At 51.3% G+C, this 17904-nt stretch overlaps 1 long non-coding RNA gene across 4 annotated transcripts in view; it reads left to right on the top strand.

Moving 5' to 3' along the window:
• Positions 1-17904, top strand: part of LOC116947949 (uncharacterized) — a 119828-nt gene that overhangs the window by 14965 nt on the left and 86959 nt on the right. For 3 of the 4 annotated variants that reach the window (XR_012945716.1, XR_004403741.2, XR_012945715.1), the window contains exon 3: positions 11650-11829. This is a non-coding gene — a long non-coding RNA (uncharacterized LOC116947949). The remainder of the gene's footprint in view (positions 1-11649; positions 11830-17904) is intronic. The other variant, XR_012945717.1, reaches the window with a different exon arrangement.

Below are 17904 nucleotides of genomic sequence, written 5' to 3'. Positions count from 1 at the left end.
AGCGAAGATAAATAATTGGAAAAGTTAAATAAAGGTTGGAAACGGAACGGAGAAAATGGGAGCAAAGGGTTCGGGAAAGATGAAGAGGAGGAGGAGGAGGGGGCGAGGGGGGAGAGGAGGAGGGGGCGAGGGGGGAGAGGAGGAGGGGTCGAAGGGGGGGGCAGAGGAGGAGGCGAGGCGGGGGAGGAGGAGGCTGAATCAGGGCCTCGACGCTGCTGCACGGAGCGGCGTGCGTTTTCACAGGGGGCGGGCAGAGTGGGGGATTGCCACACGGAAGTCGCGTGATTTACGGCAGGCTTGAGCTCATTTCGCCACACAGTACACGCGTGAGCACACAGTACACGCGTGAGCACACAGCACACGCGTGAGCACACAGCACACGCGTGAGCACACAGCACACGCGTGAGCACACAGCACACGCGTGAGCGTGTGAGCGTGTACCGTGTCCGTTGCGAGGTGACGCTCGACGAGCCCTTCCGATTCGGTCGGCGCACGTGCCGATATTTTCCGTCGACGCGTCGAGCGGCGGCGGCAAATCACGGCCGCTCGACGATGAAAACGACGTGGAACGGAAGCCGAGGGGTGCGCAAAAGGAGGCAGGGGTCGGAGAGGTGCACGCCCGCTCGGAGTTTGCGCCGACACACAGAGAGACGAGAGAGTCAGGGGGCGTAATCACGTGGAATATTTAGACGAAAGTGAGCAAAGCAGCCTTTTTGGCAGGTCGCTAGATGCGACGGCGGCCGTTGAGCCGGACTAACGACGGAGTGGCAGAGGCCCAACGAAGGAGATGGAGCCATTGGATGAACTCTTGTTGCCGGTGACGGGTGGACTGTTGCATCGCAGATCGACGAGAGATGGTGACGGGTTAGGGAGGGAGGCCTCTATCCAGCGGTGGGATGATCATGGCTGATGATGACGATGCTTCAACCCAGGTTGTGGTGTCCGATGTTAGGTTTTATTAAAGAGAGAGGGGGGAGAATCGGTACTTTAAAATGTACCACCAAACACACCACTACAGCGTCGTCGCCCCAATTGCCACATTTAAAAATCTTTTGATGGGAAGTGACGGAGCGACCTTGCTGGGAGTCGTGACAGACTGACGACGCAACTCCTCCGCCGCAACTTTAAATGCAGCTTTTTTTTCTCTCTCTCTCTCTCCTTTCTCGTCGTCTCATCAAAAAGGACATTTCAAGACCCGTGCGTGCCATTCCGGGGGACCACACATCCTCCTCTCGGTGTGGCCACAAGATAAGGAGGGCGGTCTGTTTTTGTGGATTGTATATTTCTGGACGTCGGCAGGAGGAGGTGATGGTGGTGGCGGCGGTGGTGGGGGAGAGTAGCGGTTGGTTTCCGTCGTTTTATTGTTCCTTGTTGCTGCTGCTCTAAGAGAGTCGAAGAGAGTTGGCTTCCCGCACGCTCATCACAGCCGGAGCGGCGATGTAAACGCCTCTAATGAGGACGCGGGGGCCCCGGGCGCGTTCCGCGTAATCCACGAAGTGTCGGCGCGCGCTGTGCATCGCTCGCAGTGGCCAGCGCCACAGTCTGTCCGTGATCAGCCGCCACACTCTCTCCATGGACGCGGCGCGCGATGTGCGCGTGCGTGTCTCGTGTGTTCGATGGGCAGCGGTGGTGTGCCACTGTGGCTAGGATATACATCGGCTAGTCTTAACCTGTTCTTACTCGAGTCATTACGTTCATGAAGCTACATATTCCCACCTTAAGACTATATGTTTCCACCGTCGTAACACGTGCCACGCTAACTCCAACAATCCACGTACACGTTGGGTGAATGGCCATCGTAAAATAGCGCACGTAGATGAAACGCACGCGTATACGTAACATATCGATAGACACATACACGTCCGCATACATATATCATAAAGACAAAGATCCCAGTACAGTCTTAACAGTTTGCGTGTCTCTCTCCCGGTTGTCGCGTGGATTTTTATTCGAGCCCTCCGGTTTTTCCCTCCACATTCAGAATCAGCATGCGTTTAGAGTGTTTGGCTGCTATGCATTTCCATATGACTAGTCACTTCGTTGAGCTATCATTTGTGGCCAGGTCGCTTCTGCAATAAAAGCTATACAACTCAGTGGCGCTTAGCTGGTACATTTTTTTATATAAATAAAATAGTTTAGTGTCGTGGTTATTATGCTGGGCTACGAGCCCCGGCGACTCGACTTATATTCCAGCTCACTGCCAACAACAGTGGCGAATATCTAAACCGGCCCTAGGCCTCCTCTAGGTCTGCTCGGCCTTAAATGAGTACCTGGTTCGATACGTTAAACATTAGCACTGGAGAGACAAGGGCAGCCGGGCGTGTTGTTGGCGACCCACCCCCTCGTGCGCCTTGGCGTACTTCACATGTGCTCGCGAACAGCACTTGCCCCAAGTGTTTGTTAAAGGCTATATGGGATTCCTTTGCCTTTCTATCGTTGTCACTGTCTGTGTCAATAGGGATGGGCGGGAGGGGGGTGAGCCTAAACAGCTCACGAGGGCGCGGTGTGGCCAGAACCACGCTCGGCCACCTTTATCTCCCCACCTGCGATGTTTGCGCACTGCACCAGGTATTTATTTAAAGCGGAGTCGTTACTCGTTAAAAAAAATACTTGCCCAAAAGCCCGTGAAATCCTATGTGGGGGAACTTTGTCTTTGTAAAGTGGTCCACGTTTACATCCATGTTTACCGAGTAAGCCTACACACACACACACATATCGAACCCTTCACGTGGTTCCCCTTTAGAAGAACACCTGCCCCGGCTTGAAACAGTACGGCCTGTCTACGATACATCCTGGGTTTAGCCAGGCTGGATTACTGTGTGGAGCCCACAGATCCTTGAGAGATCTGGACAACATCAGTGAGCTCCTCCGGCAGTCAAGGCTACGTTGGCTGGGTCATGTAGCCCGCATGCCCAACCACCGCATGCCCAAGCAGCCTCTGTTTGGCCGGATAGTAGGGGCTAAACGAGCGCGGCACGGGCTAGATAAGAAACTGGATGATGTGATACGGAAGGATTTGGAACTGAGTGGAGCTGCCGATGACTGCTACCAGTAATGTCAAGATCGGCCCCTGTGGAGGAAGCTGGCTAGCCTTGTTCAGTTCCCAGCCACGGATAATGAATGGTGAGTGGCGGTATCTGAATCTGCCCTGGGTCTCTAATTTAAGTTGACTCCTCCGTAATTGAGTGCCTGGCGCGGTGTGTGAAAATCACCCCTGCGGAGACAAAGGCGGTCGGCCGTGACGCGGAGCTGTTCCACAGGACCACTCTTTCGGCTCGCCGTCACGCCCTTAATAGACGCTCACTAACAGCATTTGCCCCGTCATTCTGCTCCGGCCATACTGGGATGCATTTGTCTGTGTGTGTTGAAGGGTTCGGGGAAGGGACAGCGGGGGCTGCCGAGGAATTGTAACGCGTCCCATTGGCCATCCACCACACAAGGGGAGCGATGATGAACTCAGCCCGCGTGCACGCAGGAGCTGGGTGGGATGTTGCATCTCGTGGAAGGCGAGAGGCGGCGAGGGTTTGAGGACGCCTTCATCCAGCAGTGGATTGATCAGAATCGGAAAACGTATTGATGACTGGAGGAATCCGATTAGCAATAACGCTATCTTTCACAGGTGTCCAGTAAGGGGCGGGTCAGAACGTCACAACAACAATACAAAAAAACACGATAGGAGTGCTAAGTATAGGAAAAGTAATGCAAATAAAACTAAACTACGTTTTATTTTACCAGGTAAAGCCCACTGAGCTGGACTGAACAGAGCTGAAGATTCCATAATAGGGTTTTTCCCCTTTTTTCGGCAACAAAACTGAAACCTTTTTTCAAGGATTCATGTCTGCATTAACCACAATACCTGTAGTCAAAATGCAAACAAAAAACATACTATGATCATATATGCATTGTCCTTGAAACTGATTGGTCCACACCAAGGGACGGCTTTCTTTTGAACCTCGACCCAATTGGTGCTCGACCAGATGACGCCAAACGGTGTACAGCTCAAAGACAATGCACTATCAAAGTAATGAGGGCTCGTGGTGAGCATCTACATCATTAGGTCTAAAATAAGATGACGCCTTTTGGCGTCATCTGGTCGAGCACCAATTGGTGCACCAATTGGTGCTCGACCAGATGCAGACATTAATCCTCGTAAAAAGGTTTCAGTTTTGTTGCCAGAAAAAAAAGGGAAAAACCCTATTATTTCATTTTGGTACTGGCAAAGGAGGTCTAATGATAGAGCTGAAGATTATTATAAACAATGTAAATTGTGTTTTATTTTACCAGGTAAAGTCCACTAAGCTATGTAGCTCTGTTTCAGAAGCGAGCGGGCGACAAACGATAGCTCAACGAAGTGACGTATCGTCACGTGGACATTTAAAGGAGCCAAAGACTCTAAGCTCACGTCGATTCCAAATGCGGAGGCAAAAACAACTTTTACTTCCGCCAGCAGCAAAAGCACTGGAGGCGATTTCGAAATGAAATGCACAAAGTCACCAGCAAACAAATGAAAATAAACGTTACAAATCCACGCGCTGTGGCGCTAAAAAGCACCGCGCACAACACGAAAGAAAAGTCACGTGGTGGTTGTGGTGGTCATTCGCGCACGCCACGGCGACGAGCGAGCGCTTCAGAAGGTGAACAATGAGGGTGCCGTCCACGCTAGTACAGAGAGGGCTTTTCCGGCTCCCCAGCGTTCGAAGAAGACGTGCACATCACCGACATGTGTGTGGTATGCGTGCTCCAGTCGGAGCCGCGAAGAGAGAGAGAGAGAATGAGACACGCAAACTCCAAATATACAACGGGCGTCACGATCGGGATCGAACCCACGACCTCTTGTATACCAGGCGAGATAGTTAACGTCTCGCCACCGTGGCACATGTGTTTCTGCAGACTTACCGTGACTACGAGCAATCCGCCCCGCGACCCCATCCAGCCACTAGTGGACCGAAGTGGTCACCCTTTCCTTAATTCGAATAGCTACTGCGGGGTGTAGTGTTGTGCTGCTGCATACCTTGAAACAGCTGGCTAAAAAAAAATACAAATATACCCGTATAGCGTTAACAGAATGTTCGGGCAAGTGCTGTTAGCGAGCACCTGTGAAGGCCGGCACAGCACACGAGGGGGTGGGTGGCCAGCAACACGCCCGGCCATATGCATCTCCCTCGTGGTGATGTTTATACATCGCACCAGGTCCTGATTTGAGGCTGAGTCGACCTAGGGGCGGCCCAGGGCGGGTTCAGATAATCGTCACCGGTGTTGGCCGTGAGCTGGAATCAAACTCGGGTCGCCGGGTTTGTAACACAGCGCGCTAACCGCTGCACTGCCGCTCTAAAGACAAAGATCCCACGTATAGCCTTACTAGACTGTTTGGGCAAGTTCTGTTAGCGAGCACCCATGAAGACCAGAACGGCACACGAGGGGGTGGGTGGTCAGCACCACGCCCAACCGCCTTTGTCTCCCCAGTGGCGATGTTTTTTATGCACCGCACCAGGTACTCATTTGAGGCTGAGTCGACCTAGGGGAGGCCCAGGGCCGGTTCAGATAATCGTCCCTGATGTTGGCCGTGAACGGGAATCGAATTCGGATCGCCAGGTTCGTAGCGCAGTGCACTAACCGCCACACTACACTGCCGCTCCCCACACACACACACACGTGTTGTGCTGTCCATGTTCCTAGGCAACTCCTTGTTGTGTATCTCCTATGTTAAGCTGTTTAAATTGCCTCCGTGATGTTACATTTATTGTCAACCACCATATTGGGCTGAGACAATTGTGAAAAAGAAAAAAAACTTCATAGGGCGTCGGGTTCTTCCAGCTTCAAACGAATTGCCTTCGACTGGCGCAGTCGAAAATTAAGTCTGTGTATGGTAATGTTTTTTTTTCACGTTGAAAGAGGACCCCGTCGTTTAAATAGCGTGCCCTATTCAGTAGCGTTGCGTAATCCAGCAGCATTTATTTAACGAGTCTGACTGCTGATGAGACCCACGCGTTTGAAACCAATCCATACTTTACCTGCTGTAAATCATATTAGTATGTAAAGCCACTCAATACAGGCAGAATTTTGTTTCAGTTGTTGTGCTTTTAAGCAGCATGCTGCACGGTAACGTGTAACGCGCGCGCGTGTGTGTACGTGGACCACTTTACAAAGGGTTCAGGTGGTGGTGACGGTAGTTGGGATGGAGCGGGGAGGCGTTGGACGCGAGTCTGACGTTCTCTCCGTGCGAGCCGAGAAGGCGATTTCGGAATAATAAAGGGGAGCCCTCTAGCGACGGCGTGCGCGCTGCGAGAGAGCGGCGAACGGCCACAATTGCGACCGCGACTCGTGAACAGTGGGGCGATGGGTCACAATGACACAATTTTCCCTCTAGCCCAGTGGTTCTCAGAGTTGTGGTGCCCGGTGCCACCGTATGGGTCCGCGATGGTCCTCCGGGTGGGTCCCCGGGGCTGTGATGACAATCGCAGGTTGATCCGGACAATAATGACGATGTTGATTACACCTTTCGATTCGGACATTAATTAATATTTTACTCATCATATTTAATTTAAGAACAAAGTTACGTAAACTACCCTGATTAAACTACATATAATCCTGAGATCTCCATCCCCCCCCGCCCCCCCCCCCCCCAAAAAAAAAAACCCTGATAGCTGGGTTTAAGAAAAGCAATGTATTATATTCCAGTAACATGAATCATTTAGTATGAGTGGTATTTAGAGAGAGATTAATGCGTTTTGTCATCAGGGGTGGGGTGGTGGGGGCCTGGTGGTCCGCGGAAGTGTTTGCATCGGCCCGAGTGCTCCGCGGGCCAAATCAAGTTTGCGAAACACCGCTCTCGACCGGTTACAGTCACGTGACAATGGGCAGTACGCGTCACGAGAACGAGTGACGCGAGGCGAACACGAACCACGCAATGGAGACCCACGAGAGAAGCGGAGCAGAGGGAGATGGAGCGGGAGGAGACGGCGGCGAGATTAATTTCACAGAGTTCGGAGACCACGGCTGGGCGCGAGCAACTCAGGAAAGGAAGACCAACGGAAGAGGATGGAAGGAGGTGCGAGGCAATTTGCCGAGCAGGGGAGGGGAGAGGTACGAGCTGGCAGCAGCCAACAGCTGATGGAGATTTAAGAGGTGGACGAGATCAGGCTGGAGTGAGTTTGGAATGCTCAGATTGGGTAATAAAATATCACGTACAGCACCATTTTTTTTATGCCAGATGGTTGTTTATCAATGTCTGTCAACGCGCCGTGACAATGTGGATCGGAAATGTGATCGTGGAGCAAAAACGAAAAACTGCGCAAAGCATTAAAACAAACAAATCAATGAAACGATGACAACGGGAAACAATTACAACCGGCGAACTGATCATCGCGACAATAGCCATCGTGAAACGTAATAACGTTTCGTGAACAAAATAAATATATATATCTGTATCGCGGCATCCCTAATTACTGAGACATCGGTTTGACCGTTAATCAAGGTAAGTGGACCTGGGCAGGACACGTGATGGCTAGCAGGAAAGTGGCTGGGCCGGTGTTCGAGACTCCACTGCGGAGTGTGGCAGACAGAGAGGAAAGCACCAAAACCCGCACTGACCATCGTGGTGAAGTATGGTCAATCAAACCACCACGGTCTACACGGTGTTGGATGGAAGAGCTTCACCCGGCAAGTGGGTTGATTAACAAAGGGGCAGAAACATCCTTTTTTTCTAATCCGAATATCAACTAAACTAACTAAACTTGTATTTTACCAGGTAAGGTCCAATGAGCTATAAAGCTCTTAAATCTTGACTTAAAGCGTTCGTGACTGCAGGTATTCATATTTTTGGGTCTTTCGGTAAAGTCACGTAGATAGAACAAAAAAAATAACGATTGCTTGTGTTGCAATCGAAACGTCGTGATATTTGTATTATTTTTTCTTATTTTTTGTTCACTTTATTTTCATTATTAGTTGTTTCATTGTATTGTTCTATCTACGTGACTTTACCGAAAGACCCAAAGAATATAAGGCTCTTGTTTCAGAAATGATAGCTCAACGAAGTGGCTTATCACATGGACATCTATAGCAGCCAAATACTCTAAAACGCACGTTGCTTCTAAATGTGGAGGGAAAAAAACCGGCGGACCTGGAGGAAACTTCCGCAAGGCCACGGGATAGAGAGAGAGAGACCGCAAACTCCAAATAATAAATATACAACACGCGTCAGGGTCGGGATCGAACCGACACGGACATCCTGCATACTAGGCGTGGTAATTAACATCTCGTCACCGTGGCACAACACTCCCAGTGCTCTTTCTTTCGTCTTACATTGCGGCCGAGCGAAGCGCGCGCGGTTCGGCGCAGGGTCGTTGGGCGTTCGACGGGACACCCCCCCGTCGCAGCAGAGCTTCGCTAATACTGCCGTATTGCATACTTGGCCGCCGCGGTGAGGTGTGGCCAAACAAGCCCCCATTATCTTACGCGGCGCTGGAGGATCTTCACCCAGCAGTGGATTCTCAGAGGGAAGGACATGCCACGGGTTGTACCTAGCCCGTGTTTTTTTTCTTTTCCCGCGCGGATGTCCGACGTTTCGGTCCACCGGCGCGAACGTAGGTCCTGATAACAGCTGCCGGTTCGTGCAGCGAAACGTCGAACGGCATAAGCAGTTGAAGGATCAGCGGTAATAAATCACTTTGCCGTATCCACACGCCTTTATTTTGTCCGGAGGTGCTGCCCAGGTAGGTGAACCGGATAAAATGCCTTCACTCCCCCCCACCCCGGCACACCACATCCACCATCCCCATCGCCACGCCCTGTGTATACTGCGAGTCATGCCCCAACTACTGCAGCATAATTGGCGCCACGGTGGCTAGGAGATGTTAACTATCTCGCCTGGTATACAGGAGGTCGTGGGTTCGATCTCGAACCTGACGCCTGCTGTATATTTTGACTTTGCACGTTCTCCCCGTGGCCGCATGGATTTTTCTTCGGATCCGCCGGGTTTTACCTCCACATTTGGAATCAACATCACGCGTCTATAGCATTTGGCTGCAATACATTTCCACGTGATTATAATAAGCCACTTCGTTGGGCTATCATTTGTGACCAGGTCGCTTATGAAAATAAAGCTATACGGCTCAGTGGGCCTTACCTGGCAACAAAACAAATAGTTTGTAGATCCTCTAGGACTTACTACGCAGAAGGATTCACATTTGCTACATCCTTTGTTGACACGAAGCTAATTGGGTCACTCACGCGCGTTGTGTGTAAGTGTACGCGTGCTTTACACCAGGAATGTAATCGGAGTGTTTTATCTGTGCTTATGAACCAACTCACCGCCGTCGCACCCCATTAATAATGCACTGGAATGAGTGCGTTTAATTTTTGTTAAAACATGTTTTTACGGTGAATCTGTGAGCAGCGTGACTATCCCGTCCATTAAACATTTTTAAACTTGCAAGCTTCTCTTGATCACGTGTCTGGAACTCTTCGTAGGTCATCGGATTCCTCCAGAATAAATAAACATTGTGATTCTGATACACGCGGTGGTATTATTATTATTGCACGGTGGTAAGTTTGTCATGTGCGCAAACGTATCGTGTGTCCTCTAGTAAAAAGTTTATTTTGTTTGGTGAGCATTCATGAGACCAGGATGAGTCTCATTTGCAAGAGTGATGACCCGGGGAATCAGTCTGTCAGTGGCGGGCGAGGGGGGGGATCCTTTGTATTTTTGTGTATAATCCCAATCAGGTAATTTACGCTGTAATTTTCGAATTTGGAAGAAAAAGGTTGAACCGTTGACCCCGCTGGCACGCGGCGACCCACTCCTCGGAGTGACGCCAGGGAATCTCTAACGTCCACTGTGAAGCAGACAGCGCGTAGTAGCAGTAATAGTATTATGATGATGATTAGTACTGCTAAGACTACAGTTAAAACACGTGGCGGTATTGATTGGGGGCCGCCGCTAGATTGGAACCGTGAAGCTCTGCAACGAGCGGCGAAGGGCGCTGTGGTAAAAATAAAATCGGACTGCAACGGAACCACCGATCTCGCTGAGGATATTAGCCAATCAAATGAAGGGGGGTACTTGTCACATCATTACTGGATCCACACGGATCGAATGGCGATTAATCGACACAGCGATTAACCCTAAAAATTACGATTAACCCGGTGTTTTTGATGTTTGTTTGATCATGGATCGACTGAGCGAGATCGATAAAAAAAATTCGATTAACGATCCACAGTAATAGTAATGTCATTTTATAGAGCGTCATTCATCTAATTTCTATCCCACAACGCTGCACATCAATTAGCCGGTCCCTTACACTGGTGATATAAAAACAAAACCTTCACTGCTTAGCAAATCAAAAAACTAAAAAGATGAATACATAAATAATGAGAAAGAAACAAATTGCACCCATTATACAAGTTTTGTTGGGTTAGATGACGTGAATATAAATGTGTCGTTAAACCCGCCACCACCCGACACAGCCAATTAGTGAGGTTTGTCACGTAAACAGAACGTGCCAATTCGTTACTAGTACAGCACTAACCGGTGTGTTGGAGAGTAAATTCACAACATTTACAATCGTTAAAAAACAAAATGCACATAACCACATATTGACAAAGACAAGCCCCTTCGGCCAAAGCCACGCTCACTCTCTTCCATATATGGACGGGGGAGGGCAAATCTGTGATCGGTGATTTTGTGAGGCGTACGAATTTAACCGCTGCTCTAACTACAGCGCCACCGCCACCGGTCCCCGTCACTGGGCCACGTCACCGGACCCTGTCACCGGGCCCCGTCACTGGGCCGTGTCACCGGGCCGTGTCACTGGGCCCCATCACCGGGCCCCATCACCGGGCCGTATCACCGGGCCGCCCCCAGTTACAATGACGACGACGGATTAAGTTAGTGCGGGGTCTGTAGCATATGTTATAAAGGCGCGCTAAATATAAAACAGGTCCCTGCAGGGTGGGCTGGTAGGAACATTGGAATTTTGCGCAATTTTATGACATTGTTACGTAAAATTGTGCATATTGAGAGCGTCTTCCCACCTTTTTGCCCTCAAAATCGTTGAGGGTTCTTCGGACAAATTATACACCCAACAGCACGAGATTTCACTTCGTTAAAGTATTGAAAGGGGACGGAGGGACACATTAATCTATTGCAGGCTGGTACACTCAGTTTACAACTTCGTTCCTACCAGTAAAACAAACACCTAAATATTAAAACACATACATTTTATATTTGCATAGTAAAGTAATTGTATTTTTTCATTCGCTATACAGCCAGATAATATGACAAATCGCTAACCCTAAACACCCATTCGTTCAAAACAGTTGAAGGCGGTATAGTACTATAGTAATAGAGCAAGTGCAGAATCGCTGAACCGGAATTGATAGCTTGAAAGCATTTAGCACGGGGCCCTTGAAAGTGAGGGGCCCGCAACATATGCTACTTTTGCTACTAGGATAATCCGGCACTGCCCACGACTAGTTCTTATCCAGCAAAAGGGCTGTAACACCTTCTCCCGAACCGTATGTTGAACTTCTTTCAACATACACGTGGCCTTAAAGTGCATATAGCCCGGCACAAGCGCCGTGGTGATGTCAGCCACCACCACTTATTGGCGAATGGCAGTTGTTGTTGAACTTCTTTCGCACCGTACGTAGGCAACCTTGCTCATCGAAGAGACTAAGCCGCGCTTCTTCTTCATCTTCAAAAGTCCTTCCCGTGACGAGCGGCGCACCTCAAGCGCTGCGAGGGTCTTCGCGCAACTCGCCGAGAGGCCCTTCCTCCAGCAGCCGGGTAGGGGGGGGAGAAGTGTCGCGACGGCCTTCCCTCTCGCCACGGTAGGTGCCGTGCATGCCCACGCACCGCTCGCTGTGGCGCGCACGTGCTCGCGCCGTTTTGAGGTGTCGATGCTGACATCGCGGCCCACGGGATCCATTAGACCCCCTTTGTTCCACTCACAACGCATTCGTAATTTCACGAAGAGTGGAGGCGCAGCGCTTAGCGTTAGCGCGCTGCGCTCGTGAGGTGCGCCATCCTCAGTTCGATTTCCAGCACCGCCCTGAAATTTGACGCCCACCCCTCACCACCCCCCTAATCACTTCACCAATCCGCACTGACCAGCGTGGTGAAGTATGGTCAAACCACATGGTCGACGTGGTGTGTGCAGAGGCTTTCATCCAGCAGCGGACTGACAAATAGCCGTTGCAGTATTGATATGTAAATGCAGAGTGGGGGAGCGTTGGTGCAGTGGTTAACGTGCCGCGCTATAAACTCGACCTACTTTAAGTTCGATCGCCAGCCACGTGATATCTAATACCACTTCCGATCCTCCCCAACTCTGACCAGCGTGGGCATGTACGGTCAAACAGTGGGTAATCCTACAGACGAGGAGTAACTGTGAGCCCCAGTTCGTGAAGGTTGGTGAGTGGCGGAATCTCCGTGGTGCACAGAACCGTGTAGCCGAACCTGCTGCGTGGCCACAGCAGCTATGAGACTTTGAGACAGCAGTGGTGGCGGTGCTGTAGACGGGATTCGCCGGTTTTCACTCCCACGGTGAGCGACCTTTCACTCACCCCGCCCTTCAGTCGCTTTGCTTTCTTAAAGTCTTCGTCATTTTCCGTCCGGTTCTATCCCCATGGCGCCATCGGGGTCGCGTCACCAGGCGGGGAATCCATTCGGATCTATCGCAGAGCAGTGCAACCAACAATGCGGCGTGAGAAAACGGCCCACGGAAGTGGATATCGCAGAGCTGCCTCTGAGATCCCTTTACGTGACCTCATCGGAGAGGCCAGAGCACTGTTTCATGCGACCTGCTCACAGAGTGCAACGTTTGTCGCATATTTCCGTCATTTTCAAAATACGGAATTGATCCGAATTGAGTGCGGAACCAAATTTAATGCGTGCAGTAATTTGGTGACCAGGGCTGCGACCATCAACTCACTGCCATCTGAGAACCCGGTTAAACCACATGCAGCTTAACCTGGATTTGAACACAGAATCTAAGCGCTGCCAGCTAGAAAACTTTGCCCTCTGCCCTCTGAGCCACGCAGCCAATTCCAGTTCCCGCACCTCTGATTAGCACGGTTGGCTACGTACGGTGCGAAAGAGGATTACCATACATACAGTTACGTATATATATTAAATTCGACATCTCCGCTGCTGGAACGAGCGATGATGGCGATTATGGGGTGCTCGTCTCTCATTGACTACGGATAGAGCCGAGTGGCTGGCCTTGCTAGGAATTTCGTGGGAGGAGAGTGTAAACGACTTTGAAGTTCAGAATAGACCGTGGCACGGACGCTTTTCAGACGCAATATCGGGAAGTGGAGGAGTCGTGATGGGTGGGATACGCCCGCTGCAACATACAGACGAGAGGTTAAGGCCACTTTGAAGTTCAAAATAGAACGCTGCCAGGAGAATGTTGCATCTTAAATTGCATCAGGGAACTTGTTGTACGTGACTCCTGTGTTACTCAAACGTACGTTGAGCTGCAGCCTTGCAACAGACACCAGGAGCGAGCGGAGAGAAAGAAGGAAGGGGTGGCACGTGCCCCCCCCACCCCCCAATGATCCGATCGAAATCCCTAATTTCGATCGGATCATTGAGGTTTATTAGTAATAGATCGGCATTTTGCGACCCCCACTGCCACTGTATAGAATATTATTATGTGCCAGGGACTCTATGAGTTGATAGGACAATAGTCTGAGTCCATAATTGGCAAGAAGTAACGGCGAAGCGGTTATAAGTGACTCCGAATTGTGCGCAGTTGCGTATACAGAGTCCACGACTTACCTGAAGGCAATCAACACCTTCAGCGAGCGCGATGCCGATCACACAATGCGGTTCGATTACGACCCTCGATCGATGGCTGTGCCATCGCCGCACACGCGTCGAATAAAAAAGCAAGGGACAAGTCCTTACTTACTAACAACTCCTTACTTATTTACTAACAAGTCCTTACTTACTAATAACTCCTTACTTATTTACTAACAAGTCCTTACTTACTAACAACTCCTTACTTACTTACTAACAAGTCCTTACTTACTAACAACTCCTCACTTACTTACTAACAAGTCCTTACTTACTAACAACTCCTTACTTACTAACAAGTCCTTACTTACTAACAACTCCTCTTTTCATTTTTCATTGCTGGAGAGGTTTCCCCCCCCCCACCTGAAAATTCTGGCTGCGCCATTGGTGGCAGGCCGGTGTGTGTGTTGGCACCGACAGCATTGGCCACGATGACCTCTTGACCTTGCTTGGCCTCTTGCATTCCACAACCTTACGAGTCAGAGGTGTACATTCCACATTCCCAAGGCGGGGCAGGGAGGGGGGCGGCATTCACACGAGAGTTGAGGGGCGTACCTGCCAACAACTTCCGTTGACCTCCGATATAAATCGGTACGTACTCGGTACACGGTTCATCCACCCCCTGAAACACGCAGGGACAGAGGGGCTCAGAAGACGTCTCGACGTCCTCGTAAATTTCTCGAGCAGTGACAAAATGAACATAATCCTCATTTCATTATTTCGTCTATTTATTTTTAACCCCCCCCCCCCCCCCCACTGCTCCCCCTCCGTTAATGGGGATTACCGTCGTCTCGAGCTCTCGCTGCTAAAAATGCAGATGTGGCCTCTAACAGCAGTCTGCACGTGCATGCTCAAGCACGACTTTAATACGAAAGCTTAAAGGGATGTGGGGGCGGTAGAGGTAGTGCCGGGGGGGGGCGGCGATAGGGGGGGGGGACTCATAGAAGCAGGGAAATTGCGGAATCGTTCCTCCCAGGTGGAGAGAAGGCAACCCAGTGTTGGCAAAACATGTCAGAGTGGGGGTGTGGTGGGAGAGGGGGAGTATGGGGGTGGGGGGTAGGAGGCGACAGCTGTTGTGCAAGCAGCTGTAATTGTCTCTGATAGGTAACTGGGTGATGCAGTGGGCAAAGGGTAGAACACGCCATCGCTGGAAGCGGTGCTTAATTTCGGTCGGAACAATCCGCAGCGGCTGTTTCGGGCAATTGTTTTCGCCCTCGGTGGCGTCCATCTCGCGTTATTTTGTCCTTGTAATTTGTCTAAACCTGCTCGTAGGACTCACAGGGACACGTGCTGCAATACAGTGGCAGTGCCTTACACCGATCATAATCCCTACTTCAAGCCGGCCTCGCGGTTTTCCGAACTATATGGAGACATTAATTGGCAGTCCGCAATGGCCTGTAGTGCAGTGGACGCTGGATTTAAGCGCACCTAATGTAAACCCAGTTCTGACAAAGGTAGGAATTTGGGATTGAGATTGAACCCTGAAATGTATGCATTCGTTGGACATTCACACAACATTGCTCTCTCTCTCTCTCTCTGCAGTCATTTGACTAATCGTTATGATTCGTGATCGCGATTCGCAGCCAGAAACCACACGTGGCAGGCCAGTGATTGGGATAGCGTAACAATGACTCCTAGCAAGGGTGAAACTGGCTTGACACCTTGTTTCATTGTCATGCCGTTGCCTTAAATAGTACGATCAACATCATGGGACCTCCCTTTCCAGTATCAAAATTTAAGAATATGTTTTACCCTTTCTGCCAATGAAAACAGGAGCTGTTAAGATGTTAAACATGCTCTGATAGTATATGATACGTTGTCTTTGAAACTGATTGGTCCACACCAGAGACAGCTTCCTTGAGAGCCTCGTCTCAAACAGTGTCAGACCAGAGGACGCCAAAAGGCGAACAGCACAAAGACAATTCCACTATCAGGAGCATTGAGAGCTCGGGGTAACACCTGTTTTATTGCCAGAAAGGGTAAAACCGATTCTTATAACACGATGACCATTTGGAATATGGGAGGTCTAAAACGAGGCGGTGCGCGTTGTAATTGTAATAATTTAAACTTGGAATACGCCACCGCCGCAAGGTGTGCGCTCGCTCACGAAGGGAGAGGTGACCCCTCAAAGAGGAGCAGGAGAGGCAAGCATCCTCTTCAAGCTCTGCAATACTCTATATATGAAGGTGGTTACAAACCTGTCAATGGGCGCTTACATTCGGGAGGGAACTGGAGCATCCAGACCAAAAAATAAAACCCCACGCATGCGAGTGGGCAACGCAACTACCGCATAGGTCAACATTTTGCTATGCCACCTTCTCCTGGCAAGCCCAGGGTATGGCACCTCGACAGCCACGGGGAGTTATACAACAACCGGGCAATCCACCAACCCTCGCGGCCTGCACTGCGCTGGATTAAAGACGTGCAACCGTCATCACCGCCAACGGGGATTTGAGCGTGATTGCGAAGCCGCTCCCTCGCTCTGCCGCTGAGCCACCTGGCCGGACGGACAGATCGCGAAGATTGCCAGCGAACAATGTCTGCAGGAATGCCCGAGGGTATCGACGGTCTTTAGAGACCCCTTTCTGTGGAAGACCGAGAGGAGAGGCCGGCGTCGCGCGGTTCGCGTTCCAAACCGAGCGACGCTTGCGTAGATCTGTCGGCAATGCGAGCGCTCCGCTTCGTCTGACAGCAACGTCGCAATGTGACCGGGACGTCGCGGCGCATTAAGGACCCCTCCGCAAATCAAATACCGAGCGAGCGAGCGCTGCCGCCGCTTAACGTCAGGGAGTACGACGCCGACGCCCCCCAAAATCGCTCCGTCGGCAATGGGGACGCGACGCGTGGAGAGCGCGGACTTGAGGTGCCCGCGCCCGAACTGTGACGGCGGCTGCGAGAGCGCGCAACACACAACGCCGGCCCAGCCAAATAAATCACGCTTAAGTACGAATGTGACACCGCCGTAAAATATGACAGATTTGCCGAGGTGGAGCTTTTTTGGAACTCGGAAACCAACGCGAGCGTTTCAACTGTCGGCAAAAGGAGTATCCTCACTCGACGCGCACGCACTTCATTTCCGTTGAGGTTTGTTTAGATTTTTTGTTTTGTCTTAGGCTGTGGATGTTTTTTTCTTTCTCTCCCCCGTTCGTATCCTGCCAGCTGGACTGACTGAGAGAGAGTGGGGTGGAGGGGGGCACAACGCACCTTCACCCTGACCCCCGCCAGTTCCCCCGAGCCAGCTCAGAGTCTCGCTCCGGCCCTCCCCCGCAACAAATCCCACCGATCCTTCCGCCACCCCGTACGCCGTGGCCGCCTCTCCCCTCGCGCGCGGCTCCACTCCGCTCCGCTGCTCTCCTCGGCGAGAGCCGCCCTACCGAGATGGACAGGTGTCATCGCCGGGCGCGGCGCCGCCTTCCTGTGCCAGCTCATTAGCGGCGCTGGAGCGAGGTGGCCCTTGGAATATTAAGCGCGGCACCGTTCGGGCGAGATGGGCACACACGCGCGAGCACAAGCGCGCGCACACACACACACATGCGCACACACATGCGCACACAGACATGCGTTCGCACACACACATGCGCGCGCACACACACAACAACAAAAACAACCGTCATTCGCCACTAAGTGGCGGTGACGTCACCACAACGCTTGTGCCAGGCTATGTGCACCTTGAGGCCACGTGAAGTGTCGAACGCCCGCTGGCAGGAGGTCACGGAGCAGACCCAGGTGCCACGGGTCGACTGATTGAGATGACTGAGATGACTGGCTGATGCACCTCCTGTGCCCCCGACTGTGCCAACTTGCTGTGCTTTAGCCACCCGGCGCTCCGCTCGTTGTTGTGAGCGTCGCTCCTCCGCCTTCTGTTGTTGTTGTTGGAGGGTGACTGCCCCCAACTGCCCAGTAGCGTCCTTCACGAGCCTCCTCCACAGAGGCCGATCTTGACACCGCTGGTACCAGTCATCGGCAAGTCCACTCAGCTTATCTAGCCCGTGCCGCGCCCGTTTACCCCCCTCGATCCGGTCGAACAAAAGCATGCGGTGATTGGACACACACACACACACATTAGCACACACACACACACATGCGCTCACACACACGCACGC

Source organism: Petromyzon marinus, chromosome 31 (assembly GCF_048934315.1).
Source record: "Petromyzon marinus isolate PM22_M1 ecotype Great Lakes invasive population chromosome 31, UKy_Petmar_22M1.pri1.0, whole genome shotgun sequence".
Taxonomy (NCBI): Eukaryota; Metazoa; Chordata; class Hyperoartia; order Petromyzontiformes; family Petromyzontidae; genus Petromyzon; species Petromyzon marinus.
The sequence above is the reverse complement of the archived record's forward strand: the minus strand, read 5'-3'. Positions and strand labels throughout refer to the sequence as shown.